Here is a 27,123-nt window from a genome sequence, read left to right on the forward strand (position 1 = left end):
AACCACTGCCTAATCTGTAACGCCGGACTTGAACTCCCCCCTGGACTCCAGCTGCAACTGAACATCTTCCCTGGAGAACCACATGGCAAAAATAAAATTGCATTTTGGACTCCAGCATTTTTCCTCCTGTTCTTACTCCCTCAGCTGGTAGCTCCCTTGCCCATTCACTCATTTAGGCCACCCATGTGTGGGTCATTCCTTATGTCATTCATTCATTCATTTGCTTATTCGTTCAGCTAATCTTCTTTAAAGACGTACTATATATCACACACTGTGCTATGTGCTGGAAACACGATTGGGAACAAGACACGCGTGGTTTCTGCTTTTGTGGAAAGCACTGTGGAAAGTTCTTAGTCAATTATCTCAACACAGTGGGATGAGAACTATGATGTGGGAAGAACAGAGATCCATATCTACACGCAAGCACGTAGCTTGGAGATCCAACCTCCTCTTCCAGTTAGTCACCAAATGCTATTTATTTTGCCTTCTAATACCTCCTAATCCGGTGTTTGCTCTTCACCCAAGACGCCCTTGCCTTCTTCAAGTCCTCAGCAGCTCTCGCCTGCATGATTGCCACTGCTTCTAGAGCAGTCTCCGTGTCCTGGCTTCTCATGCCTCCAGCCACACTAGTTTCAAATCCTCCTCCCATACTACTGCTAGAAAGGTCTTTCAGAAACAAAACATCTCCTCATGCAATTTCCTTGTTTATAATTATTTTTATCTCCTTATAGTGACTCAGCACACCTGAGTGCTATAACATGCCTCTGTCAGAACAGGAGCCCATTAAGAGCAGTGATTGACGACATGAAGGGGATTCGCCCGTCTTCCCCTTCTTCCTTTCGTCTGGAGGGCCATAGGCAGGGGTTGCACCTGCATGCACACTAGCCATTGTCATTCCCTGTGGGTGCCATGCTCTGTGTGCCTCCGAGCTCCTGAACCTGCTGTTCCCTCAGCCTGGAAGGCTTCACTCCCCTCTTCTCTGCTTTTTATTTATTTTTTAATCCTCACCCAAGGATCCATTCATTGATTTAGAGAGAGAGGAAGGGAGAGAGAGAGAAACACCCATCAGTGGCCTCCCCGCACATGCTCCAACCAGAGGTCAAACCTGCAACCTAGCTCTGTGCGCTGTCCAGGGATCAAACCGGCAACATTCTGCTGTATGGGATGATGCTCCAACCAACCGAGCCACCGGGCCAGGGCTCTTGTCTGCTTTTTAGATCTTGCTCTTCATGACTCACAATGGAACTTTTGCTAACCTACCCAATGCTAAAAAGCTGAGTGACTGGAGAACTAGTCTTCTGTTTTCCCATTAACACCCACTGGGCCTCTCTTACAGCCCCTATAGCACTCTATCGTACACTATTATGCATGTAATTGTGTGTACATACAGTAAATAGTTTTGAATGGGAGAAGGAATTAATAATAGAGTACTGCATATTGAATAATAGCCACCTGTCCCTTTGTCCTCAGGCTAAATCTTATTTAGTGTCCTCACAGCCTCCTAATCAGGTATTTTGCTTCTGACCGAAACAATTTGCTGACCCCCTTGTCAGAGACGTAGAGGAATGAGGGCTAATCGGGTCTGTCTGAAGAGAAAGGCACGGAGAGATGTGAAGCAGCCAGGCCTCATCTTGTTGCAAAGTTTACTGAAATCAACCTTAATAAAATCGGATCAGCTGCACAGTTCTCTTCCAGCCCTGATTTAATAGAGGGGACAAGAGATGTTGAATGTGCCATTAAAGAGGGCCGTGGGAGGAAGGAGACGCTCCACTCTGAAGCAGCCAGTCGTGCCCATTAGTGGCTGGTAGGAGAAGGGGCACATTGCCTATTATGCTCCGTGTCCTCTCCAAGAACCCTGGGTTCCTGGAATCTGAGCACACTGAGTCTCTTTGCCACCTGCTCCTGGTGCCCCCAGTGACAGAGTGACCCTGACCCAGTTTGTGGTCACCTTGAGCAGGTTATCTCTTAGTTTTAATTATCTTTTATTGTCTATGCTGTTACAGTTGTCCCAGGTCTTCCCCCTCTGACCCCTCCACCCACCCCCCACTCCCTCAGCCAGTCCCCACACCATTGTCCATGTCCGTGGTTCATGTGTGTATTTTAAAAAGAGAATAAAGACTCCTGTTCGTTATGCGCTGAGAAGCACAGGGGCTCACAAAGCACTGCACACATCACAGATGCTGTAACCTCCTGTATTTTATTTTCACCTGTAACAATCTACACCTAGCTGTAGTCCGTGAGAATTATACTGAGGTACAGGGCAGTGAACAACAGCCATTCCCGTTTAGGAATTTCATTAAGAATGTTTTTTTAAATAGTAAATGATTGAAAAAATAAAATTAAGTTCTCCTGGAATATCAACATCTAGAAACAACCCTTGTGAGTGTACAACTTCATTTTTCTTTTCTTTTTTTTTCAGGTCATATATTTCTCTTTTTAAAATTTGGATTGCATTGCATGCTTCTCTTTGGTGTGTGGTCTCTGTGATTTTGAGAGGCTGAATAATATTCCACCTCATGCATGGAGCCTAGCTAATCTGGTCAGGCCTTGGCCATTGTGTCTTACCCCAGGAACTACCTGCCTGGTAAGCTTCCTGCTGGGATTTCCAGTCAGCACTGCTGGGATTCTAGGGCTCTGGTCAAAACTCCTAGGCCGGTGGCTAATTCTCGGAGGCTCTCGGGAATATTTGGGGAGAAAGATCCAACAAAGTAGGGTCTCCACAGCCGGAGTAGCTTCCAGAGTCTTCCCTAGGCTTCCTCAGAGCCTAAGGATCCCAGCTGCAGTGGGAAAGTGATGAGAGGTTTTCAATTTAATTGGGAGGAAGAATAAAAAAGAAGAATTTTACTTTAGTCTGAACTCTTCAGGATTCCCCTTCAGGAGGCAAACTTCCTGCAACTTAGTTTACTTCAGTTCAATTTATTTTGATACTTACAAAAAATTAAGTGGTCTATTTTTGTAGCACGTCCTGCCAGGAACCCAGAATTACTCCTGTTTATTCTTCTTCCTTCTCTTTCCCTTCTCCTAGATGGGAAAACATGCTTCTCCTCAACTGTTTTTTTCCTTATTTTCATTATTTCTGCCTCTAGCGTATTCTCTTCTAGTCCATTTCTAGATTATTCTAGCATCCTCTAAGGCACAGGTGGCAAACACAAGGCCCAAAAGCCAAATCCCGCCCTCCACCTTATTGTATCCAGCTGGCACCTTGCTTCTACCCAGCGGCAGCACCGAGCACCTTGGCCCTAGTTAAGGAGTAGTTACATTTATACAGTCCTGAATTACATTCGGCCCTTTGAAGGCAACCGCGAGGCTGATATGGGCCCCCGTGAAAATGAATCTACCTGCTCTAAGGGTTCTGGAGTAAAGGATCGTGGACTCTTGGAATAACTGAATCCCAAATATGCATTCACATTATTAGATTCATTCAATTGACCAATATATTGTTTAAATATTTTATTTACTGATTTTTAGGGAGAGGGGAAGGGAGAGAGAAAGAGAGGGAGGGAAACATTGTGGGGTTGCCTCTTGTGCACCACCCCCGGGGGGACCTGTGCCCTGACAGGGGATGAAACCAGCGACCCTTTGGTTCGCGGACCAGCCCTCAATCCACTGAGCCACACCAGCCAGGGCCATTCAGCAGTATTTTTAAGCACCTTATGTTCTAGGTCATATGGTATGGCAATCAATAGCATGTGCACAAACTACACTCTCCAGGTGCTTACAGTCTAGTGGAGGAGCCAAAGAAGTAAATAGGGAATCACAAAATGAGGAAATGATGTACGAGGGGGTCAGCTTAAGACCTTATGTCTCATAAGAGCACAGGTCACTCCTGACAAACTATAAGCTTACAGCCCGGCCCAACATCTGTGTTCCTGAGCTCACTCAGAGAGGTATATAATGAACTAGAGAAGACTTCAATTCCTCTTCCCCACTCCTGAGGTCTGGGCTGGGGTATGGCCTAGGTCTCATCTATTCTGAGAGGCCTTTCGGATGGCCACAGGCACAGCCAGTTCTGGCCCCCTAGCTCACTCCTATGCAGTGAAAACAGACTCAGTAAACATGGGCTGAATTTAAATGGTCAATTGTTCATTGATTTTTTTTCTTTTTATAATCATTAAAACCCTGAAACCAAGCCAGAATCAAACATGAATAATGCAGTTGTTATTCATGTTGTCCAAGATTGCCATTTTCATCTTTCCATCCTAGTTAAAGGAACTGAAAGCCAAGATAAGTCTCCTCCTGAAAGACATCACCTAAAAAGCTGTGGACAGAACACTCTAACACCCCTGGGGATTCTGACCCAACGGAGGACGGTCTGTGCCTTTACCCATTAACCTAATGTAGCCAGCAGAGGATGGACTGGAATTAGCTGTAAAGGGTCGTGTCCTTCCTCTAGCAACACGCCAACAGGGATTGTGGCAAATTCTAGAGGTTCAAGCCTCAGTTTTCCACTGAGGGAGAATAGAGTTTGCCACCCCCAAGTGCGTCCTTTTGGGATATTGATTATTTTAAGCTGGTTATCGTTAAGAAACAAAAGACTCAGAAAGAATCTTTAACCCTCCCCCTTAGCTGTCTAACGGAATGACTAAAACATTCTGCTGAGACAAATAAAGAGTGGCAGGTAGGGAAGAACGTAGCAACATGTTTGTGGGCCCCCCTCCCCATGCCCCATGGTGTCTGAGTGGCCAGGCAAAAGTTGGCTTCCCAAACGTTTGCTGTTCCCATCCACCCACAAACTGCCTGATTTCCCTTGGCAATCCAGACCTCCACCTCCCTCTCCTTAGTCCAAAAGATGAGGTAAATCTTACTGCCATATTTGTCCTGGGGTTCCATACTCTTAGGAAGCCCCTGTATATACGTGCACAATAAATTTGGTCGTTTTCCCCTATTAGTCTGTCTCATGTTAATCTGATTACTGGACAGGCATAAGAACTCAAAAGGGTAGACGGAAAATTATTTTTCCTCCCCCACACCAGCCTGGGTCCCCACACATGGGTCTCCTTCCCTAGTTCTAAGTCTGAGAAATTCCCCTCCTAAATACTCCTTTGAAACACAGTCCAGATTGAATTGGAGCTGGGCAGACTGAAAAGTGTTCACTTCTCAAATTTTTTAACATCAGTCTTGGAAGTTCAATTCTTCTGATTTTCACTATGCTTAGGGATTGACCACACTGCTCCCCCAGGACATAGTGACTAAGGATCGGAAGCAAAGTGAGAGGAAACACAATTGTTAGAAATTTTGAAGGGGAAGGGGAATAAAGACCATTTATTGAAGGTTTTTAGTTGCAAATTTCTGTGGAAGAATAAGGAAAGGCATCATCATATTTCAATATCTACACTTTTATGTGCTGTTAAATTGCTAGGATGCAATTATTTTGTTCATGATGCAAAGGATTCCTGGGTGGTCATTTTATCATTCACTCTTACAGTTTGCCACCTGCAACTCTTCAATTAGAAACTAGTTACCTCAGTCTACGGCCATACCACCCTGAATGCGCCTGATTTCGTCTGATCTCGGAAGCTAAGCAAGGTCAGGCCTGGTTAGTACTCGGATGGGATAAACTAGTTACCTCAGAGATTGGGAGGTCAGATGCAAGGTGGTGCAGCCTCGCACGTGCCCAGGTTTGCTGAAGGCCCAGGAGAAGTTTCTGCATTTTGTCCCTCCTGTCTATTGTGTTCATTGGTTTGCTCCCTGAATTGTTCATTATTATTATCAAGAAATAAAATGGGGAAAAAAGGAATGAACCACTCCAGATGGAATCAAACTAGCCTTTAATAAACCCTTACCATTTCACTTTTAAATGAGATAACATAGATATACAACACAAGAAAACCATTATTCTTTTTTAAAGATTTTATTTATTTATTTTTAGAGAGAGAAGGAGAGAAAAAGAAAGGGAGAGAAACATCTTTTTGCGGGCGTCTCTCGTGCCCCCCCTACTGGGAACCTGGCTGGTAGCCCAGGCCTTTGCCCTGACTGGGAACCAAGCTGGCCACCCTTTGGTTGGCAGGCCCCCACTCAGTCCACTGAGCCACAGCAGCCAGCGCAAAAACCATTATTCTTACTTTTATTTTTAATCTGATTCAACCACAGCTCATTAGAGCTTCCTGTGGGTGAAATTAGTATCATGGTTGCTTTCCCGGTTGGCCAGCTGACAGAGGTTGTACGTAGATAAGCTAAGTATGGATGGCTATCTTCTGATGAAATGTTAACGAATAGAGATTTGGTTTAAGAGTTAGAAATATAAACCTTCAAGATTCTCCCAGTTCCTCCCACGCAGCCTGCAGGGGTAGTACACATCTTTTCTTCAAGTAGAAAAAGCCCTGGAACAAAAGCTCTTAGCTTTTGTTCGAGTAAAAGCAGCCATTTACACGAAGCCAGTACCTTTTCAACTACAGTCATCAAGTTCTCATTATGTGATAGGCACAATGCTGAGTGCTTAATGTGTATTATTGTATTTAATCTTAGAAATAACCATATGAAATGGGTATGTTTATTATTTCCATTTTATGGATTAGGAGCCTGAAACCCAGAAAGGTCAAGTAACTCACCAACGCTCTAAATGGCGTTACAGGCGCTCAGACTCAGGATAATCTGACTTCCAAGTCCATGATGCAAAGTCCTCTCCTTTTCTCTGCCAGGATGGGGAAGAATGGCCCTCAGTCTCTCTGTGAGATGTAGCGGAGAGGGGAATAATAATAATAACTAGGGTTTTTAAACAACTGTTTCTTATATGTGTTATCATGGACGTGCTATCTTCTTTTAAGATAGACCAGTATAAATCAGTATACCAAGAGGTTTCAGGAAAATGGTTTAACTACCTCACACTGCCATTTACAGTCAGGCTAACTGTTAGTGTTACAGTCAGGCTAACAGTTCCTATTCTCTTTCCACTTCACACAAAAAATATGAACTTTAGTAACATGATATCATCACATGCACTTTGAGCTTCTTGAGAAAGGGATGCTATGTAAACATGCGGCAGAAGTGATAGGAAAACAGTGCCAGTGTGGTATGTATACAACATAAAATGGACCAAGTTATTTTGTTAGAGTTTGAAACAAAAATAGCTCCTTAATCGTATGTGTCTATTTTTTAAGCGTGTTGCATATTGTACTGTGGCTGTGGCTTTCAAGGACAATCTGAAAGGGAAATATGTCTGATAGGATGTTGATTGGGTTAGCAGTTTAGCATTCTTCTTTCAGAGGAAATATTGCCATATCTTGCCTGTTTCCAGCTTTTGGAAAAACCACAAGTCAAAATTGTGTTGCCAGATGAGAGTGTTTCATGGAGGGAAGCAGGCTGTGAACTCCCATATTCTAAAGGCTGCACTGACTGTCTTTTACAAAAGATCCAAAGGACTTGTATTATGATTCAAAAATAGTAAGTTCACTTTAGGATTCTTTTTTCCAGAGTCACCAAAATATCCAGTGTGAGATTCAAGTAGTTCAAAAAAGCACCAGGAATGGGAATGTACTTAACACTAGTGAAATGTACATTTTAAAAATGGCTAAGGGGAGAAATTTATATTCTGCATATTTACCACAATTAAAAATATTTTTTAAAAGTTAAGATGGTAAAATTTGTTTTAGTGTATTTTACCACATAAAAACAAAGCCTGGAGGATGTGAAACTGCCAGTCTTACCTACGTGGCTCTGGACAGCCGCCCTCCCCCACAGGTAAAAATGCTTAACACCCATTACACTTTCACACCGGCCCCCTAGGTGAAGTTTCAGTGAAAAGGAACATTTGCCATTTTCTTACTGACACTGAAAAAGCATTAAAACACTTGTCGATCTTCTTTTAAAACAAGAGAACCCCCTCCACACACCAGGCAGAGCATCCCTTTGGGAGAAAAGAAGCTGCTAGAATAATCAGCATGCGTCCTGCAGATTTAATCAGCTCACCCACAGCTCACTTCAGTTGGATTGAACCTGTGGTTGGAACTTCGTATTTGCTAACCTGTAATTTTGTTGCGAGACTGGCAGAGAGAGGAAGAAAAGAGACTTTTCACTTCCTCTCAATCTACTCTGTTGTACAAGTATGGTCTCTGGCTGGAAAATAAATGCTTGTTAATAAATATTGGTGGCTCAAGATTTCATGAATATGAGCGAATTTATCGACATATTTGGGTTGGAGAGGGCGAATCTTCAAAGGTCTGCTGGGGCATTTCCACCAGTGTCCATGTGTGCTGGGCTCCTGATTTCGTGGGAAGAGCGGTAGCCGGGAAGACCACTGAGTAACCTACTGCCATTGCTGGGTGATGTTTTGTTGAGGATAAATAAAATAATGAATTTTCAAACGTTTTGAAAGGTGAAGTGCCACACTATATAAATGTGAGGTGTGGTTAGACACGTCATTGAAACGGGGTGGTATAAGGGGGTGAAAAGTGTCAGGTATCAACAGACCAGAAATTGACCCGATTATCTCAGAAAAGTCATGAAATGAATTAAATGAACCGTTCACAGAAGCGCTAATGCTGACCAGCTCCCAGGATCTGATCACTTTCTCATTTTCCAGATAATAAAGACGGCTTTTTTTTTTTAACACCAGAGACAACTTGATTTGTTAACTGATGCTCCCACAGCTTGAGCATATTTTTCTCAGGGTAAAATATAGATTGTGGGTCAGGAGCAAGTCTGAGACTAGATGTGGAATTTCCTCTTCTCCCTGCTGCTTGTATGTGTAGGTCATTGCTATATAAGGACTGGCTGGAGTGCTGTGGAATGAGAACAGAGTGGTATAGAAATGCGTTCACAGTGTGTCAGTGCAAAAGGTGTGTTCATGTGGTTCCTAAGTCATGGAAGAGCACTTCATGAGTGTGTCTCAGGGGTGTGAAGGCGTGTGTGTTTGCAAGGGCTCTCCTAGGTGTGTTATAACATGATTTCATGGGCAGAATGACCCTACAAGTGCAGATGCCAGTGTAGAGAGAAGGCCAGGATCAGATTAATGATAAAGTTTGTTGTCTGTCCCCTCTCCTGAAAGACTTGGGAGAGGCCTCCGGGGTGGGTTCTTGGATAGAACTGGACTGCGGTTAAACGTCTCTTTCGGTCTCAGCTTCTCCGGCCTTTAGCAGCTGCAAGGGGGTTGTGCGGGTCTGAGCCCTCGGTGGAAGGAAGAAGCGTCAGCCAACTTCCTCTGCCGCGGCGGCCAGGGACGCAGTGGGAGGAGGGGGTGCCCGGGTCTGCGCATCCCGCCCGGGGGCCGGGAAGGGGCGGAGCCGGGCGGTGCCCGCCCCCAGCCGTCCCCTTTTTCCCGGCCGCTCCCCAGTGCAGCGCGGGCCGGAGTCACAGCAGCCTGCGGGAAGCTGGGATCTGGGAGCTGAGCGGTATTGCGGGCTAGCCAACTGGGCTGCGCTCTCGGACACCAGCCGCATCTGACAGTGAGTTCTACCGCGGGAAGCGCGGAGCGGGTCCGGCTGGGGATCAGGACCGCATCACTGGGGAGCGCCGAGGCGCGAGCACGCGGGGTGGGGATGTCGCGATCGCGACGTAGGGGAGCCCCAGAACCTGAGCCCAGAGGGGCGTTCTGGAGCGCGAGGTCGAGAAACCCGAAACCGGGGGCGGGGTGTCAGTGCGTGTCTGTGCACCTACGTGGGGACTCCCAGAGCCCTAACCTGGAGGGCGAGGGGGCGGGTCAGGATCGCGACGTTGGGAGGTCTCGGAGCCCGAACCTGGGGCGCTGAGGGGTCAGGATCGCGACCTGGGGTATCGAGGGTACGGAAACCTGGCGGGGGCGGGGGGGGGGGCCGGAACCGGGAGTACCCTGTCGGTATTCTCCGGGCGCCCTCCGGTGGGCGGAGAGCAGAACCCGGGAGAGGAGTACGGAGGAAAGGAAACCCGAGGCGGGCGGGGCGGAAGGGGGAGCCGGAGGGAGGAGAGCCCCAGAAAGGACAGGGTGGGGCGAGGCTTGCTACTTCTCAGGGGAAAGATGGAAGGGGCTTCTGTGAGAGGGTGGGCGCGGGAAGCGGAGCTGTGCGCTGAGCCTGGGTGCAGCGGGTTACCTGAAGGGGAATAGGGGGTTGTAGGGATGGAACGCTGCGGCGGGGAATCCAGAGACGGATGGGTGAGTGGTGGGGCAGGGACTCGGGGAATGTCTCTGCCAAGAGAACGCATCCCCTCTGTGGAATGGGGTTATGGGCACCTCGAGGGCGCAGCCACTCAAGAGAGCAAGACTGGGCAACTCAAAAGAGGCAGGTGGAGACTCCGCACCCAGCAAACTCGGGGAGTGGTAGCAACTTGGGCAGAGGAAACTGGGGCGGGGGGCACCTGGCTGACCAGGCGCGGGGACCCGAAGGCAGTTGTGGGCCCTGGGCTACCCAGCTACCGACCAACGAGGGTGAGACCCAGATGAACTCTTTGATGCAACCTGTATTGTTGAGCTGGGTTAGAAGTGATTTTGGTCAGAGACCAGCTGAGAAGAATCTACGTTTAAAAGAGTAGTTATGGAGTGAGATTTCAGATGTACAGTTAAGATCTACCTGTGTGGCTTAGGCATAACTCAAAATAAAGGGGTGTGTAATTTTTAGATCTGTATGTGCTACTTGCTCCCCACTCTGTACTCTGTGAGAGGCTATTTCTGAATAAAATCAGCAATGTGTACGGGCACACACACAAACACACCACCCACGAATGCACTGGATTCTTCAGGCAAATAAACACCAAGAGTATTGTAGGGTTTTGGGATTGTGTTGATGAGCTCTCCCTTACTAAAATCAATAGGAAGGTATCTACTTGGAAGGTGGACTGTCTTTGCCCTCATAAAATGTCCACATTCTGTATCCACTCCTGAAGTGTCCCGGGCACCTGGCAGGGAGCAGGGCTGCTTAGGACCTCAGTGTGTAGCTATCCAAGTGTGTGTATAAAGATAAACAAATGACCAGTGTAGCGTCTGTTTGTTTGTTTTCTGTTGTTTGTCTTTGGTTCCAGCTTCCTTTCTGTGTGATCATTTGTTTGGTCCTACAGCTAATTTGGGAAGACCCAGGGCCCAGGATTCTGTTATGCAGATTTCTCTATCTGAAGGTTACCAGACTTTGTGGGGGCGAGGGGAGGAGAGTTGCCTCGCACTCCTTCTGCCCTGGATGTAGATCCGTCTTCTGACAGCGCTGAGATTTGAGCTTCCTGGGAGGGTCAAGGACTCTGTAGGCAACTAGCATTCCTTTGGCCCGTTTTGTTTTCCTTCTTCATGAAAAAGAAGTCTCTTCAATAATTATGCAAGTTAATGGGGGGTGGTTTATGCTTTTTACAAGTATCATGGCAGGACAAGCTCTTTTTTCATTAAGGGGGGGTGGTCAGAACCCTGTACAAAAATCTGTGTGATCATTAATGCAGCAGAGCATTTGTTCACTTGCAAATAAAGCTAGCTGATTCTTCCAGTTCTTTATCCAAATGTTAAAAGAAATATGCCAGTATTTATACATTCAAGTGAGTATTTCTCCCCTTCAAAAGCCTCATCTTGGCAAGCTGTGCACTAATTCTGGTGATGCTGTCATTGCTGAGAATAATTTTGAAGCTCCTGCTTTGGCACTGCCTTCAGAGTTTGCAACACATTTAACTGAATTGCCTCCTGATGGCAAACCTTCCTCAGTTGGGAAAGAGCCAAATACCGTGTGGGAGGAACGGTGGCCACTGAGGTAGGGAGTGGCGGTTGTCATAGGAAGTATGGCCATTAAAGTGATGAGAGTCCTCTGGAAGGACTGACAGTTCCAAGATGGGCATCCCGTAGAGGCTGTGTGCGTGTGCTTAGGACTGAAGGCCATCCAAGCGCACCTTCCTTTGGGTGTTTATGGTCTGGTATGTGTGTTAAAATACTGGACCTATCACCTTACTGTTGTACTTTATGGCCTATTGAGCTGGAGAAAATAAACCTTTCTTTTCCCTTGCAGGTACTCTTTACCAGGTTCTTTTCATCACTGTGCATTTTTACAGAAAACATAACAAACAAAAGATGTGTTTTCTCATGCACGCACACAAGGTATCCAGATAATCACTTCACATATGTGTATAGTTGGTATCTTCTATTTGAGATGTCATGTGAAAGGATCAACGGAGAAACAAGGTGAAGGGAAGGGTTGCTGCAAATCCATTTTGGCCTTGGGATTCCGTGGCACCCAGTGTGAAAACCTGAGTTAACAGCTCCCTGTTCTCCCATTGTGTTCCTCATTTCTCTTTTTTTTTTTCAGGACATAATCAAAAGCTTTATACAGCCATCCCTCACTCGAACCTGGATCTGGCTGTGATCCTAGGCAAGTTATTCCATCTCCTTTGGCCTCAGTTTTCTTACCTGAAAAAGAAGATACTAATGAGTATGTGCCTCCTGGGCCTGGAATGGAGCTTTGATACGATTTATGCGTGTGGAACACTGAGTTCAGGGCCTGCACACAGTGCTCCGTAGAGTCTAGCTAGTTTTATCATTCATATTATTTATTGGTAGTTATTTTAAAATTCCTGGGAAGCCATGGGCAGATTTATCATTTCCTAGGTAACGATATTCCCCTCAGCTAGGCTCTGCAAATGGTTATGTGAATGAGAACATTTTGCTTTTCCACTCCTGGCCTCCTAGGAGTTTTTAAAGAGCAATTTTGAAGGCAACTGTCACTAGCTACTTTATTTTTAATTCAGATGTTTTCAAAAGCAAACATTCCTTTTTTGGTTTTATACTAGGTGTAGTAGTTTAGTGACAATCTGAAGGAAAAAAGTAAAAGCTCCTCCCATAATTTTTTTCCTTGACCCAATAAAATATGACTCTAGTGCAGCAGCTACAGTGCTCTTGGCACGTGTTGAAAGGGATGACTCCGGTGAACATTTGTTTTCATTGAACTTGAGTTTCACTCTGCCCTGTTTTTTCAGTGACAGGGAAGAAGAACCTGGCACAAAGCTCTCAGCACTTCCATAAATACTGCCATTAATTTTTTCAGTATATGAATTTTATTTAAATTCATATGTAAATTGAGAAGATACAAACTGTGGGAATATACTTTTAATTTCACTTTCCTCAAATAGTTAAGGACTCTTACGAAGTAGGTGTTCCATGCAATGTTCGACATTCAGCGGGAGTTCCCTGTTTTAGGTGAGCCTGTGCAGGAGACAGAGGTGTACAAGAAACAGACCTCATCCTCCAGAAAATCACATAACGTGCTCTCAAGAGCTATGCGTTAGCAAATTTTTTTTTTTGCCCAGTGACTCATGGGGCCAAAGATGAAATGGGATTTCACTCCTGTTCTTTTCTCTCAGTTTCCCGGAGAAGGCTAAATATATATTATAGATCTCTTAACAGTGTTCATAATTTTGAGGTGGATTAACTTTCAGGATTAAATCCTGCCTTGCACTCAAATGCCGTGAAAGGAGATAATCGCCATAAAAGTACTTAGTGAATTGTAACACAGCTCACTGTGGGACAGGGTGATGTGGTCGCACTTACAAAGTGCCAGGAAGCAGTGCAGCAGGGTGGGTTAGACTTACGTGGTTCTCAGTGCACAGGAGAAGCGGTGTTGCCACACATCGCCAAAGGACATTTGGCAATGTCTGGAGACATTTCGGGTTGTCACAGCTGGAGGGGGGAAGGATCTTAATGCCATCTGATAGGTAAAGGCTAGATATGCTGCTAAGTATTGTCTAATGCCCAAGACAACCCCTCACAACAAAGAATTATCCAGTCCCAGATGTAAATGGTGCTAGGAACCCTGAACGAGAGCAGGGGATCTGGGTGGGGGATGAACCCGTGTTAGCATCCTAGCATCCTCAGTTATGGCGTGCGTAACCCTGGGTGAGTATCTTAAACCTGAGAACCTATAAAGTGCATGTCTGAACAGATACTGTGGAATTAAATGAGATACTTAGCAAACAGAAAGCATCCAGTAAATGGTAACTCCCAGAAAACCAGGACTCTGTGCTTCAAACACTTATAGTTTTTTGTTTTTTTAACCAATTGTGTACAGAACTAACACAGGTTTCTTGACCCCATCTAAGTGACCAAGGAAAGGGCAGGGACATAGGCTGACGACTCAGCATTCTGGTGCCTTCTGCATTGCGGCCCAGGTTCTGCCCTGGTTCCGTCAGACGTGGAGGGTGTAGGCTTCAGATCATGCCGTCCAGGTGACCAGGACAGTCCCCCAGATCTCCTGGAAAGCACAGACGGAGGAACTTTTTCTTTCATCTGAGCTTCAGCTGGAAGGAAGTAGCCAGGCCGTGAAGCCCCCTTTGACTGCACTCATCTCCAAGCCCTTCTGAAGACCCTGTCTACACAGGGTCAGAACAGGCAAGGTCTGGTGGTTTCCCTTTACTTTTCCTTAGCTCCTCCTACTCAAGCAAAAAGTTCTCATGGGGTCCTTTCACTTTAGTACAATTCTCCAAATCCGTTCCAGATTTTGCTCCTCATGGAGTTGCCCAGCCATCTGGGAGAAGGGAGGCCTGCCATAAAGCCCGGCTTTGATCTTCATTCCCTTCCCTGTTTTCCTGGGGCACAATGAAGCCACATGAGTGGGTAGTGCACTCACAGTTACCAGTGGAGCTTCAGCACGGTGGGGGTGGGAAGACCTCCGGGTGCAGACAGGGATATAAATAATTTACCCGCTGGTGTTTTAGCTAGATAGAAATCATTAGTTCTGTGGTGCTCAGTTCTGGCTGTCTAAGAATGCTGATGCCCAAGCCCCGCCCCATACCACTGATTCAGAATCTCGGTGCATAGGGCCTGGGCACCAGATTTTTACACTGATCTTAGCCAAAAGGCCAAGAAGTGATGGGCACCAGATTTTTAAAATGCTCCTCAGATGATTCTGATACCCATTGAGTCAAGGGTCATGACCCTGCCTTGTGAAATGAATGATCTGCATTAAAAACAAAAAAAGAAAGAGAGAAAACCAAATTAAAATATCAGTCACAACATTATTTCATTAAGCTTTTGTTTTTCAGTGATGAGTATGCCTGTTTGAATGTAAAAAATGTTTCTCTTAATGGGTTCCAGTCAAAAAAAAGTTTGAAAAACATCGTTTTGGAGCCTTAGGGTATTTAATTCATGTTGACCAATTTATCTCTTGCAATACTTTTGTGTGAGCATCTGCAATATGACTTTTGTCCTATTGACTTTTGTCCTGTAAGGCATGGAGGGCAGATATCATCGTACTGATTTTTTTATAGATGACAGAAACTTGGGGTTGTGGAGGGTGAGAAATGTGTCAAAGTCCCAATGGGAAAATGGTGAAAACAGGGACTCAAACCCAGGACTTCAGATTGCTGCCACCGGGCTCCGTCGATCCCATCTTTCTCTCTCTTCTGACTTAGCAGACCCTGTGTAACAAAGGCTCTGCATGAGCCTGGCTTCAGCATTGTAAAAATAATTACTTTACTAATGGACCACTTACTTGTGTCAGGAAATAGATTTAATTCTTGGAGCAACTCAAGGAGATTAATGTTACTAGTCCCCTTTCACAGATGAGGAAACTGAGGTGCAGAGAAGTTGTGACTTGCCAGATGAGCAGAGTTCTGACAGCAGGGTCACACTCTTTCTTTGTGCTTTCTGTTGCCTAAGTACGAGTTTGTTGGCATTTCTCTCGATTCTAGACTCCTGTCCTAGGGACAGTTTAAATATTAGGGAAATGGCCCTATGTCTTAGCTCAGGCGGCCATCACAAAATACCACGGACTGGGTGTCGCGGACAACAGACGTTTATTTCTCGCAGTTCTGGAGGTGGAAGATCAAGGTACCAGCTGGTTTAGGTCCTGTGAGGGCCTCTTCCCGGTTTGCAGATGGCCACCTTCTTGCTGTGTCCTCATGTAGCAGAAAGAGAGAGAGTGAAAGAGGCACATAGCGAGCGGTACGTGAATGCCCTGGAGAGCAGGAGAGCTCTCTGTCCCATTTTCTGCACTAAATCCATCCTGGGATCCCACCCTAATGACCTTGATGAAACCTAACTACTTCCCAAAGGCCCCAGATTCAAATAAGGGACCATCAATCACATTGGGGATTAGGGCTTCAATATAAACATTGGGAAGCGGGGGATGTGCAAACATTCAGTTCATAACACTCTAGTACCTGAAGCTTCCATTCACCTTTCCTCTTGTGTGTGGCTGGAAATCTGCACCCCACCACCACCTAGTGATTCAGGAAACTTGCTTAGGCTGTGTGTGATACTTAATGGCATGAATTAGTGAAGTTCATGGTGTGATTTGGGTAGTTCTGGCTGAGGAAGAACCTGAACACTAACCCTTGTGGACTGAGATCTTGATGGACTTCTCAGTGGTCTGGAACCAAAGGATAACTTCTTCATTCATTTCTTCATTCATTTATTCATCCATCCATCCATCCATCAAATATTAAGGGCCAGGGTCTATGCTCTGTACTGGGGATGGCAGGATGGGCAAAAATGAAGTCCTGACATTTACAGAGGTAATAGTTTGGAGATAAGTTTTAGAGGTGACAGTCCACCTGAAAGATAGATGGGGAATGTATTTGTCATGGCCTTTAAATACTTGTACACAGGTCCAAAGCAAAGCTCAGGCCACATGTCAATAGAAGGAACCTGGAGAATTAGACTTCACATGATCACACATGATATTTGGAAGCCACAACTCCCCAAAGGCGGGAAACTGTTCTCTGCTGTAATAAGCCAATGGGGTTGGATGGTCAGCCTGGGACTTCAGGAAGACTTCTCCTTTGCCTGTCTGAGAGGGTGCAAACTTCCAAGCTGTCTATTTGCTTATGTGAGAGGAATTCAATACTGTATCAGTGCTATTTGTCAAGTGAGTGAATTAATAATAATTATGGTGAATGTTAATATATAATAGAGGTAATGGGAAACTTTAAGATTTCGTGATGAGTATAACCAGAGAAGACCCAAAGCTGGCTGTCCCCCTTTTCCAGGCTGAGCTGGTTCCTGGCTGTAGCTAATTCCCAGTTTCAGGGCTGTAAGAATTTGAAGGAGATCAGAGGTAGGGTTATTGATTTAAGAGGTTTTGTTGGTCTTGAGACACAGCTGGCATTAAGGGTAGTGACATTTATCCTTCTAGGGTGATATAGTCCAGGATTAAGAAGAGCAAGAAGAAAAAAATAGAGACTTTGCTGCTTTTCACCAGTAGCTTGCAGCTATGTGTTTGCCCCATCCTTAGCGCCTGCCTTTGGAGCCTAAGAGGACGACCTCGTCCAACGTAAGAGTGTAGTCAGGAAACTGGGTGACGGCCACACGGAGCCAAACCAGCTGAGGAGGGTAGTAAAAAGCACTTACTCTGTTGAATATTGCCTGTAGATTATAGTTACGTGAGAAATAAACTCTTTGCTGGTAAAACTGTCTTCACCTTTTCATTTTAGGCTCATCCTAAAGAGAATTGGTAAAGTTGTGTAAAATACAGCAGAAAAGGGAAGATGATGTAAAATCAGCCTTGGAATGTAATGGCTCTTGAATTAGAAAATGTATGTTCTCCACGGTATATTTAACTCTGTTCACAGAATTCATTCCAGGAGACCCATCTTAGCTTTTCTATTCCTGCACTTACACAAAATAAAGGCATTGCCATTCTCTCCGGATGCCAGGAATGCTGAGCACTTTAGAAAGTGGAATTAGTCACTTTCATGACTGGCTAATGCTGAGGTTGGGATGGCTGCAGTACTCAAATGGTCACCCAGACGACAGGTTCGGGTAAGGCTCCGGGGGGGAAAAAAAAGTAATTTTTATGACACTGAACCTGGACAGCATTTCGGGAAGTTGGAAATGATGCATCAAATCTCAGTCTGGTGCAGAGGTTCGGGTGAGCTCACAACGTGCTGTAGGCATTTCCTGGATTGCATGGCCTTTTCTCTCTGTCTCTCTTTAAACCTTCCTGAATGATGACTTGTCACTTGTGTCCCTGGAAGTAATGCCACATTTTACTTGCTGCTGTCAATTCACAGAGTTCCTGATAACTTTCTGTCTCATCTGGGGTGTTAATCGTTTTAGATGGTCACAGCTGGAAAGGCACTCTGACAGAGGAACGCTTGAGAGGAAAAGCTAGAAAAAAGAAATGGGCGTTCTTGGGGGTGTACATGGAGTCATGCCAGAGCAGCAGAGGTGGGGTCCAAATGAGAAATGTTTCAGCTCATCTATAGCAATTTTTTGGACTAGTCAGTAAGTGCCCTGCACTGTGCTAGACACTTTGAAGGACACGAGCAGTGCATAGTTTCTGTGCCTAAGGAGCCATGAAATTTTTCTCACATAGAAAGGAAAATTTAGACCATTAAGTGCTGGACCTTGGAGCACAGGTGGTGGGTAGGTGTATGAAAAGTCGGAGTATAAGTCAGAAGAATCAGTCTGCGTGAGATCTTGAAAGAGGGGTAGCATTTAGATGAAGAGGTGGGTATTTCTCACGGAGAGATGACTTAAGTGATGGCATAGGGGCAAAAGTCAGAATGGCAGGTGCGTGTGCGAGGCCCCAGGGAAATCGCTTCATTCTGCTTCATTTTTCTCTGCATCAGAACGCACCACTTCACATACTCCATGTTTGTTTGTATAGACTCTGTCTTCTGCACTGGGTCATAGTGCTCAGCTGCATAAGGAATACATACATACGGCAGGGTTTCAGATCTAGATTTCTTTTTGCAGTTGACTTTTTGGAGAAAAGGAAATGAAATCATTCATTAAAAATATTTTTCAAGGGCCTACTATGTGCTTGTCACAAGTCTAGGTGTTGGAGATACGAAAATGACCAAGATCCCTGCTTTTATAAAATATATATTCTTTTGGGAGGAGACACAATAAACAAATCAGGAAATGTATAATTTTAGGCAGTAAAGAATGCTATGAACAAGAGTAAGTCAGGATAAGGGCAGAGAAAGTGCCAGTTTTAGATAAGGTTAAGGATAAGATAATGATTTTAGATGAGCCCTAAACTTCCCTAAAGTCTTTGCTAGTGGATTTCTGGCTTTATTATTTAAACCCATCTTATCCATTGATCCTCTGGATATGGTCTGACCAGAAAAAGTTCAGCCTCTGTTAATGTAATGAAGATGGTTTGCACGGCATCAGTGTACCCTGGCAGCCAAGGAGAGTGGACTGGAATACTCATGTGTGAACAATGACGGCTTCACTGTACTAGTCAGTGGGGGCGGTAGACACCATTGAGTGAGTGTGTGTACTGGTGTGGATGTCATTCAAAATGACTGATTAAGTAGAGTAACGGATGTGCATCAAATTTTGAATTAAGCTTGAACATTCCTCTGTGGAAACTATTCAGATGATTTAAAAGGCTGAAGTTCTGGGCAACTAGTGATTGGCAGCTTCATCATGACCATGCACCCACTCATGCGTCACAACTCAAAAATAATTTTTTGGCAAAACATCATTATCACCAAGGTGACTCAGCCCTCCTACAGCCCAGATTTGGCATCCTGCGGCTCTGGCTTTTCCCAAAACTAAAATCACCTTTAAAAGGGAAGAGATTTCAGACCATGGATGAGATTTGGGAAAATACAATGGGGCTGCTGAAAGCCTTTCCAACAAAGGATTTTGCAGAGTGTTGTAAACAGTGGAAGAGATGCTGGGAGAACTGTGTGAGGTCCCAAGGTGCCTACTTTGAAGGGGACTGAGGCATTATTGTCCTATGTACAATGTTTCTTGTATCTTGTATCTTCTTCAATAAATGTCTCTCTTTTTATATTACATGGCTGGATACTTTCTGGACAGACCTCGACTATACCGTGGACATTCAGTAAATGGCCTTGCTAAAATTGAATTTGGCCATATTTTTCTCATGACTTTTTACTATTTATAATTTTTTTTTAATATTTTATTTATTTATCTTTAGAGGGGAAGGGAAGGAGAGAGGAAGGAAACATCAATGTATGGTTGCTTCTGATGCATCCCCTGCAGGGGACTGGACCCTGCCGGAAACTGGCCTGCAACCCAAGCATGTGCCCTGACTGGGAATCGAACCGCGATCGTGTGGTTCGCAGGCCCGCACTCAATCCACTGTACTATTTATAATTTTTTAATTAAAATGTCACAAGACGTTTATGGAAGGAGAAGAGGGAACCACATAGGAGAGTAGTAGGCACTGATGACAATAGCGTAGTTACCTATACATCAGCTCTGTGAAGAAGATTGAGAACATCTGCCTTAAAGTATTATCGCATAAGAAAAGGAAATGTTAAACTGCTTATAATTATGTGTGTGTGTGTGATATGTCTCATGACCTGGAGAGCCACTCTATCTAAATATATTAACCAAATTCCGAAGGAGGTAATTATGGTACAACTATGTATACCTGAAGGCATACAGAGACATAAAATTGCTGGTGTTTATTGAGCAACTGCTATCTGCCAGCATTGTGCAATGTGCCCTGTTTACGATCTCTCTGATGCCTGAAACAACCTTAGGAGGGAGATCGTCCGGTTTACCCAGGAGAAAACTAAGATGAAGTGGCCCAAAGCCACTGCAGTTAGTGTCTGAGCTGTGCCTGGAGATCCCATCCCATGTCTCTGAGAGGACCTGGAGGAGACGAGTTCAGATTTAATGAAGGGTTCTCCTACAGTGCTTATCTAGCCTAGAGTAGGTCCAGGGTGGCATTTCCTGTCCCTTGGTCTCATTATCTTGTCTAAGCAATTCCATAAGCAGAGAGTGTCAGGGGCTGACTGTGGACTTATGTAGGTGGCTCCCTCAGCCTGTTGGAGGCCTATGCTCTGCTGGTAGAGCGCAGGGACTGAGGTGGGTGGGGAGAGAGGAGGGGGAAGAGGTATGTGGAGCTATTTCTCATTATTTCATATGCCTCCAAAACTGCATACATGTGGGTCAAATAGTTGCCCAGTACATTAAAACTGGGAGGTGCTTTGCTTTCAGCTGGGGCGATAAAAGCTCAATTTGAAGCTACCCACCACCTCATCTAAACTCTGATGTGTGTATCTGATTAAAAGATATGGAATGATGAATATTTAATGGGTGTGGTTCATTTAGAAAACTTTCAAAGCATAGAGAACTACTAATAATAATTTAAAGCGGGTTTGATTGTGAAAATATTGGGCAATAAGGGATGGCCTAGCAAGTTCTCAGTGCAACCCCCTGTCCACCCCCCCGAAAGCTGCTGACCCCAGAATCACCGTGGCCTCCAGAGAGACAGGCTACTGCTGAGGTGATTTTTCTGACCTAGACGCAGTGCCTTCAGGAACCTCTCTGATTTACAACAGATTGCATGTGTTGAGCACATGCCGGCAGTTTTACCTGTATTATTGTCTCTCTTTCTTAAATTTTCTGTCATAATTTCAGACAGAGGTAGACAGAATGGCATTATAACCCCCACATTCCCATCCCCCAACTTCAACAATTATCAATTCAGGGCCAACTCCTTTATATATACCTTAGCTCCAGGTGGCTTTGACATAAACTGCAGACATTATATCATGATTTCTGAGCACTTCAGTATTTCTAAAAGACAAAGACTGTTTTAAACTTTACAAAAATCCTGTTAGTCAGGTACCATGATATCCTTATGTTGTGGATGACAATAATGAGACACGGGATGTTGAAACACTTGCCCAAATGTAAGTTGGATGCTTTGCCCAAGGTTACCCAACTTCTGAGTCGCAGTCAGGGTGCAAACCTAAGCTTGCTATTTCAGGAGCCTACCTGTTAACCCCCGTGCTAGACAGGTGAACCCGCCCTCTGCTGCAGCTGATCCTACAGAACAGACTAGATCCTGGAGTTAGAAGTGCACGGTACTAGGAACATGACTGTTGACTTCTGTGAATTCAACTGACCACTGCAGAAATTGAGTCTGTTTAGGTACACAGGGACAGGATGGCTGGGGAAGGCTTGGACTTGTCATCTCCAAGAATGAAAGGAACAGCCTGGAATATTGGCAGATCCCATTGGGGCAGCAAAACGGATCAAGTGGCACGATTGTGAGAGTGTTTGAGATGTTGGAGAAACCCACAGTGGAAAGGGCTTGACCAAAAAAAAAAAAAAAATGACAGTCATTGGGTCATGGCTGCCAAGAGAAGTGAAAGGCTTCTTTTAAAATGCATTTTCCGTTGGTATTCTCTCTTGGCAGAAGGAATCAACGTTCTCCCACTGAGTCTTTTCAGTCTGTTTCTAGCACAGCTAATTGTGTTTATTTGTCCCTGGGATCATGTGGCTGCCTCTTCTCCCTTGCCTTCTCTGAGGTCTCTTGCCTGCTGTGTACTACTGTGGCTGCCAAAGATGTTCTCCTCACCTGGGAGCCAGTTGGCTGACAACACGGAGTAGATGTCGGGAGGCCAGCTCTGTCTCTCCAAGAGATTGGACCTGGCCTCTGGGGTCCAAGTCCACCTCAGGGGAGAAGGAGAGAGGTTATACAAGCTGGCTGCGAGAGGAACCATGTCGTTTGCCTTGTATGCACCCACTTGGTCCCTCAGTGTTAAGGACAAAGCAGAAAGCAGGCGAATACTATCGATTGATCCAGAGAGTTCAAGAAATTGAGTCTCCGTTTTTCCTATTAATACAAGCATCGCACTGACTTACCTGTTTGTCTTTGGGATCCCTGACATTTGCGGGATTCTGAAACCTCTGTCTCTTTTCCTTCCCCCTCCCCCAGGCAGTCCCATAACAGAAGCCACATACCTGCTGGAGAACTACCCAGCTCCTCGTTAGCCCCGTTGCCCATGGGAACACTCAGAGGTGGGACTTGCTCGGGTACTTGTCAGGAAGAGCTTCAAAATTCTACTTTTGACTCTCTCTGGGACATGCCAGTGAGGACCTCAGCTGTTGTCCTTTTTCAGAGATTGTATATTTTTAAAAAAACATTTATTGTAAATATTTCAAAATAGTTCTTTTATGATTGATGTGACTTCTACTTTTTTTAAAAGTCAAGGGGGGGGACAGTGGATTGCAAGCTGCTTAGCTCACCATAGTAGTCTGCGCAGGGGGTGACAGATCCTTGGCTCTGTGCTGCAGGCCTCTCCTGAGCCCGGTGTCCCTCAAGGGCCTGTGGTGGACTTGGTAGGTGCGTCATAGCACCTCTTGGTCTGAGCTTGGCCTGGCCTGGAATACCTCTCAATACAGGAGCCCAGGAAGCCCTTACCGACCAGGTTAACATGAGGGTTAAAACCTATTTGCCGTTTCCTGAGTAAGTGGTCTGTAAAGCCCTTGACCACCCAACCCCTAAAGCCTTTCATGTGGTCACACACGGTCACTAAGAGCTAGGGACCAGCTCTCTCCTCTTTCACCAAGAATCAGATCAAAAGGAGGGGACATACTATCACCCAAGAATGCTAAACCCTTCTAGAAAGCAGATGACAGGGGACAATGTGTTAAATGTGGATGATTCCTCATGGATTTTTGAAGGTCATGACTCTCCCTTTTCAACCCACAGTAAGTCTGAAGATCGGTTGGTTTGTCAGTAAGACTAATTGAATTCATTCTTTTTGCGGGAGAAATGGAGGACTTAATGCTTATAAGAGGAATGTAAAGGAAATGGGAGCCCAGAGCTTGCCCTAAGGAGTTCCTAATCTAGTATAGCAGTTGTATTAAGTTGAGTTTAGATTCTGTGCAGTTTAACTCACTCTCAGATGACTAACAATTCTCTTTACTTTGAAAGAAATTTGGAGGGTATTAAGATAATGCCTTTGAAGCAACAGGATTTCCTGGACAGAAGATGTTTTGAGTATTCATGACCATATTATAGATAGTGCACTGGGCTGTAGGAATGGCTTGAACCATTCTCTAGTTGTCAGAATCAGTACCTTCTGATAAGCTGCGGTGGCAGAAGCCTTCCAGGCCGATCCCAGCAGTTATCCCCAGGGAGATTGACAGAGAAAGCCAGGTTGCTGTCTGGGTGGTTCGGATCAGGCTGTGTGTACGCAAGTGTGGTTTCTCTTGTTTTAATCGACAGAATATGCTTTTACCAAAAAAGATTTTTTTAATTCTCTGATTTACCAGCAAGGACTGGCAGAGGATATTTTCCATTTCAGAGTGTCAGCTGACTATTGGGGGTGGAGGGAGAAAGACGAGGGGAACCCTACTGGTCAAACAAGCATTAGATTGGGCAAGAATTTTTAAGGTTGTTTTTTAAATCAGGTTAGATTTAGAGCCCCCCTTCCATTTAATTGTGTACTTTTATCTAGCAGTACTTATCTAAAAATCATACAAGTAGCCGAACTCACTTCTGGCTTATTGTTCTTTACTTTCTTCATCATTTTGGATGTAATGTTAAAAGAAAGAAAAGGAAAAACATTGTGTGCTGTTGTTATTTTGGAATAACAAGTAGCTGAATTCTCTGAAGGGGGATGAATGGCTGCTGAGGCTGAAATAGTGAGCCCGGGAATAATCGCACCCTTCAGTAGATACTGCAGTCCTTTGTCCAAGGGGGTGCTGGGTGCTGGAAGTGAAACTGTAAGTGCTGGTCTTGAATTTTCTGGTAACAATAAGTGCTTGTCTCTTCCCAAGACCATATGATCTGTGGAACTTGCCAGAATAGCTTCTGGCTGGTACTATATCTTTTGTTTTCTAAAGATACCCTGGGGACTTTAAAAATGCATCCTTTGGGGTTAAAATCATCTTATTAAAAAGCATTTTATTTGAATGTCAGCTACATGGTGAACTTACGTAATGTTGGCTTTTACGTGCTAAATAAGCCTAAAACTTGGAAGCAATGCTTTCTGGACTGTAGTCATCTTGTCTTAGGCTTATAATTACATTCTTTTTTTTCAACTTTAATTCAAAAATCTTAAGTTGTTGGCTTTTATTATTCTCAGTTTACAGATGGCACTACTGTGCCAGAAGGATTGTGGTTTATTTTTAAGATGTGATTCATTTAATTTGATGAGAGTAGGATTTGAGCCTTATGCCTTCCAGCTCGCTTTGCCTCCAGGATCAATACAACTTCAGAGAAGAAAAGTTGTCCATCTTTAAATGGAGTTTACAATAGATGTGTCTTATTGATATTAATTACAGTATATCTACTACAATATAGCTTTGATTCATCAAAGACTTCAATGAAGCAAATTTTTATTGACATAATCCACTTTGGAAAAAAAACATCAAATCACCAAAACATCAAGACATCTAGTAGGAAAATAAAGTCCTACTAGAACTTGTGTTCAAGAGAAACTTCACAGTAGGACTCCAGTCTCACAGTAGGACTCCAATCTTCTTGACCTCCGTTATCCAAGCTGTGTAATGGTCACCAGTGTCTAGAAGGAGATGAAGGATGTGGGCAGTTCTCAATTATCAAAATCATTTTCACTTACACATTTAGTAAAGTAAATAAATACATTTGAGAATGAGTTTCAATAAACAGCAGTGTGAGTCCGAAACAGCATTTCCTGAATAGGGTAGTAATTCAGGGCATTGTTTTTGGAGCAAGACTTCCTGTGTACAGATACTGGCTCTACCACTTCCTGTCTAGGTGACTTAGGGCAAGGGACTTAACCTGTTTCCTCGTCTGTACTCTGCGGGGGAGAAAGAAATCTTCCTCTACTCTTCTAGCCTTTTCAGCTGGTCCAATAATTAAATCAACTTGAGACAGATTAACAAGAGAAAATAATCAACTTTAATTACACAAGTATGTATGTATGGGGACCCCATATACGTAAGAAGTTCATGCAGCATTGTTTACAGTAGCCACGATGTGGAATCAACCCAAGTTCCCATCAGTAGACAAGTGGATAAAAAATCTGTGGCACATATAATCAATGGAATATTACTTGGTTGTGAAAAAGAATGAACTTTTACCATTTGAGACAGCATGGAGGGACCTAGAGGGTATTATGCTAAGTGAAAAAGTCAGTCAGAGAAAGACAAATACCATATGATTTCACTTACATGTAGAATTGAGTGAACAAAATTAATACATAAACAAAACAAATAGAAACAGACTCATGCATACAGAGAACAGACTGATGGTTGCCACAGGGAAGAGGGATTGAGTAACTGGGTGAAAGAGGTGAAAGGATTGGGAAGTACAGGTTGGAAGTTATAAAATAGTCATGGAGATGTAAAGTATAATGTAGGAAATATAGTCAGTAATATTGCAATAACTATGCATGGTGTCAGGTAGGTACTGGAAATATCAGGGGGAACATCTTATAAAGTATATGATTGCCTAACCATCATGCTGTCCACCTGAAACTAATGCAAAGTGATATTGAATGTAAACAGTAATTGGAAAACATTTTTTTCATGTTCCATGCAGTGAGGTGCTGAAGCTGATACTTTAAAAAGTCTTTTTAAATTTTATTTGTTGTTCAAGTATAGTTTTCTGTCTTTTTCTACCATCCCAGCCCACCCACCCAGCCATCCCCACTCCCTACCATTTCTACCCACCCCCTAGTTTTTTTCCATGTGTCTTTTATACTTGTTCCTGTAAACTGTTCCCCTTTTCCCCTGAAATTCCCTCCCTTCTCCCCTCTGGACACTCTCAGCCTGTTCTCTATTTCAGTGTCTTTGGTTTTATTTTGCTTGTTTTATTGTTTTGTTGTTTAGGTTACTATTAAAGGTGAGATATATGGTATTTGTCTTTCACCACCTGGCTTATTTCACTTAGCATAATGCTTTCCAGTTCCGTCCATGCTGTCACAAAGGGTAGGAGCTCCTTCTTTCTTTCTGCTGCGCAGAATTTCATTATATAAATGTAACATAGTTCTTTTGATCCATTCATTTACTGATGGGCACCTAGGTTGTTTCTAGCACTTGGCTATTGTAAATTGTGCTGCTGTGAACATTGGGGTGCATATGTTCTTTTGGATTGGAGTTTTAGGGTATATCGGAGTTTCTTAGGGTATAATCCTAGCAGTGGAATTGCTGGGTCAAAAGGCAAATCCATTTTTAGTTTTCTGAGAAAAATTTCATACTGTTTTTCATAGTGGTTGTACCAGTCTGCAATCCCACCAACAGTGTACTAGGGTTCCCTTTTCTCCACAACCTCTCCAACACTTGGTGTTTGTTACTTTGTTTATGATGGCCATTCTGACCTGTGCGAAGTGGTATCTCATTTTAGTTTTAATTTGCATCTCTCTAATAGCTAGCGATATTGAGCATCTTTTCATGTGTCTCTGGATCCTCTGTATGTCCTCCTTGGAGAAGTGTCTGCTCAAGTCTTTTGCCTACTTTTTTAAATTGGGTTGCTTGTCTTCTTAGAGTGGAGTCGTGTGAGTTCTTTATATATTTTGGAGATTAAACCCTTGTCTGAGGTA

The 27,123-nt window shown here is 44.2% G+C and overlaps 1 protein-coding gene across 2 annotated transcripts in view; it reads left to right on the forward strand.

Moving 5' to 3' along the window:
• Positions 1-9,194: 9,194 nt before the first annotated feature.
• The window catches only part of PAQR8 (progestin and adipoQ receptor family member 8), a 40,085-nt gene continuing 22,156 nt past the window's right edge, over positions 9,195-27,123 (forward strand). The window contains exon 1 of one of the 2 annotated variants that reach the window (XM_037054783.1): positions 9,195-9,380. The gene's annotated coding sequence lies outside the window, so the exon portion shown is untranslated. Of the gene's footprint in view, positions 9,381-22,543; positions 22,610-27,123 lie in introns of those variants that run through there. The other variant, XM_037054792.1, reaches the window with a different exon arrangement.

The sequence above is a fragment of the Sturnira hondurensis genome, unplaced genomic scaffold, assembly GCF_014824575.4.
Source record: "Sturnira hondurensis isolate 20B ecotype Veracruz unplaced genomic scaffold, ASM1482457v3 Scaffold0000880, whole genome shotgun sequence".
Taxonomy (NCBI): domain Eukaryota; kingdom Metazoa; phylum Chordata; class Mammalia; order Chiroptera; family Phyllostomidae; genus Sturnira; species Sturnira hondurensis.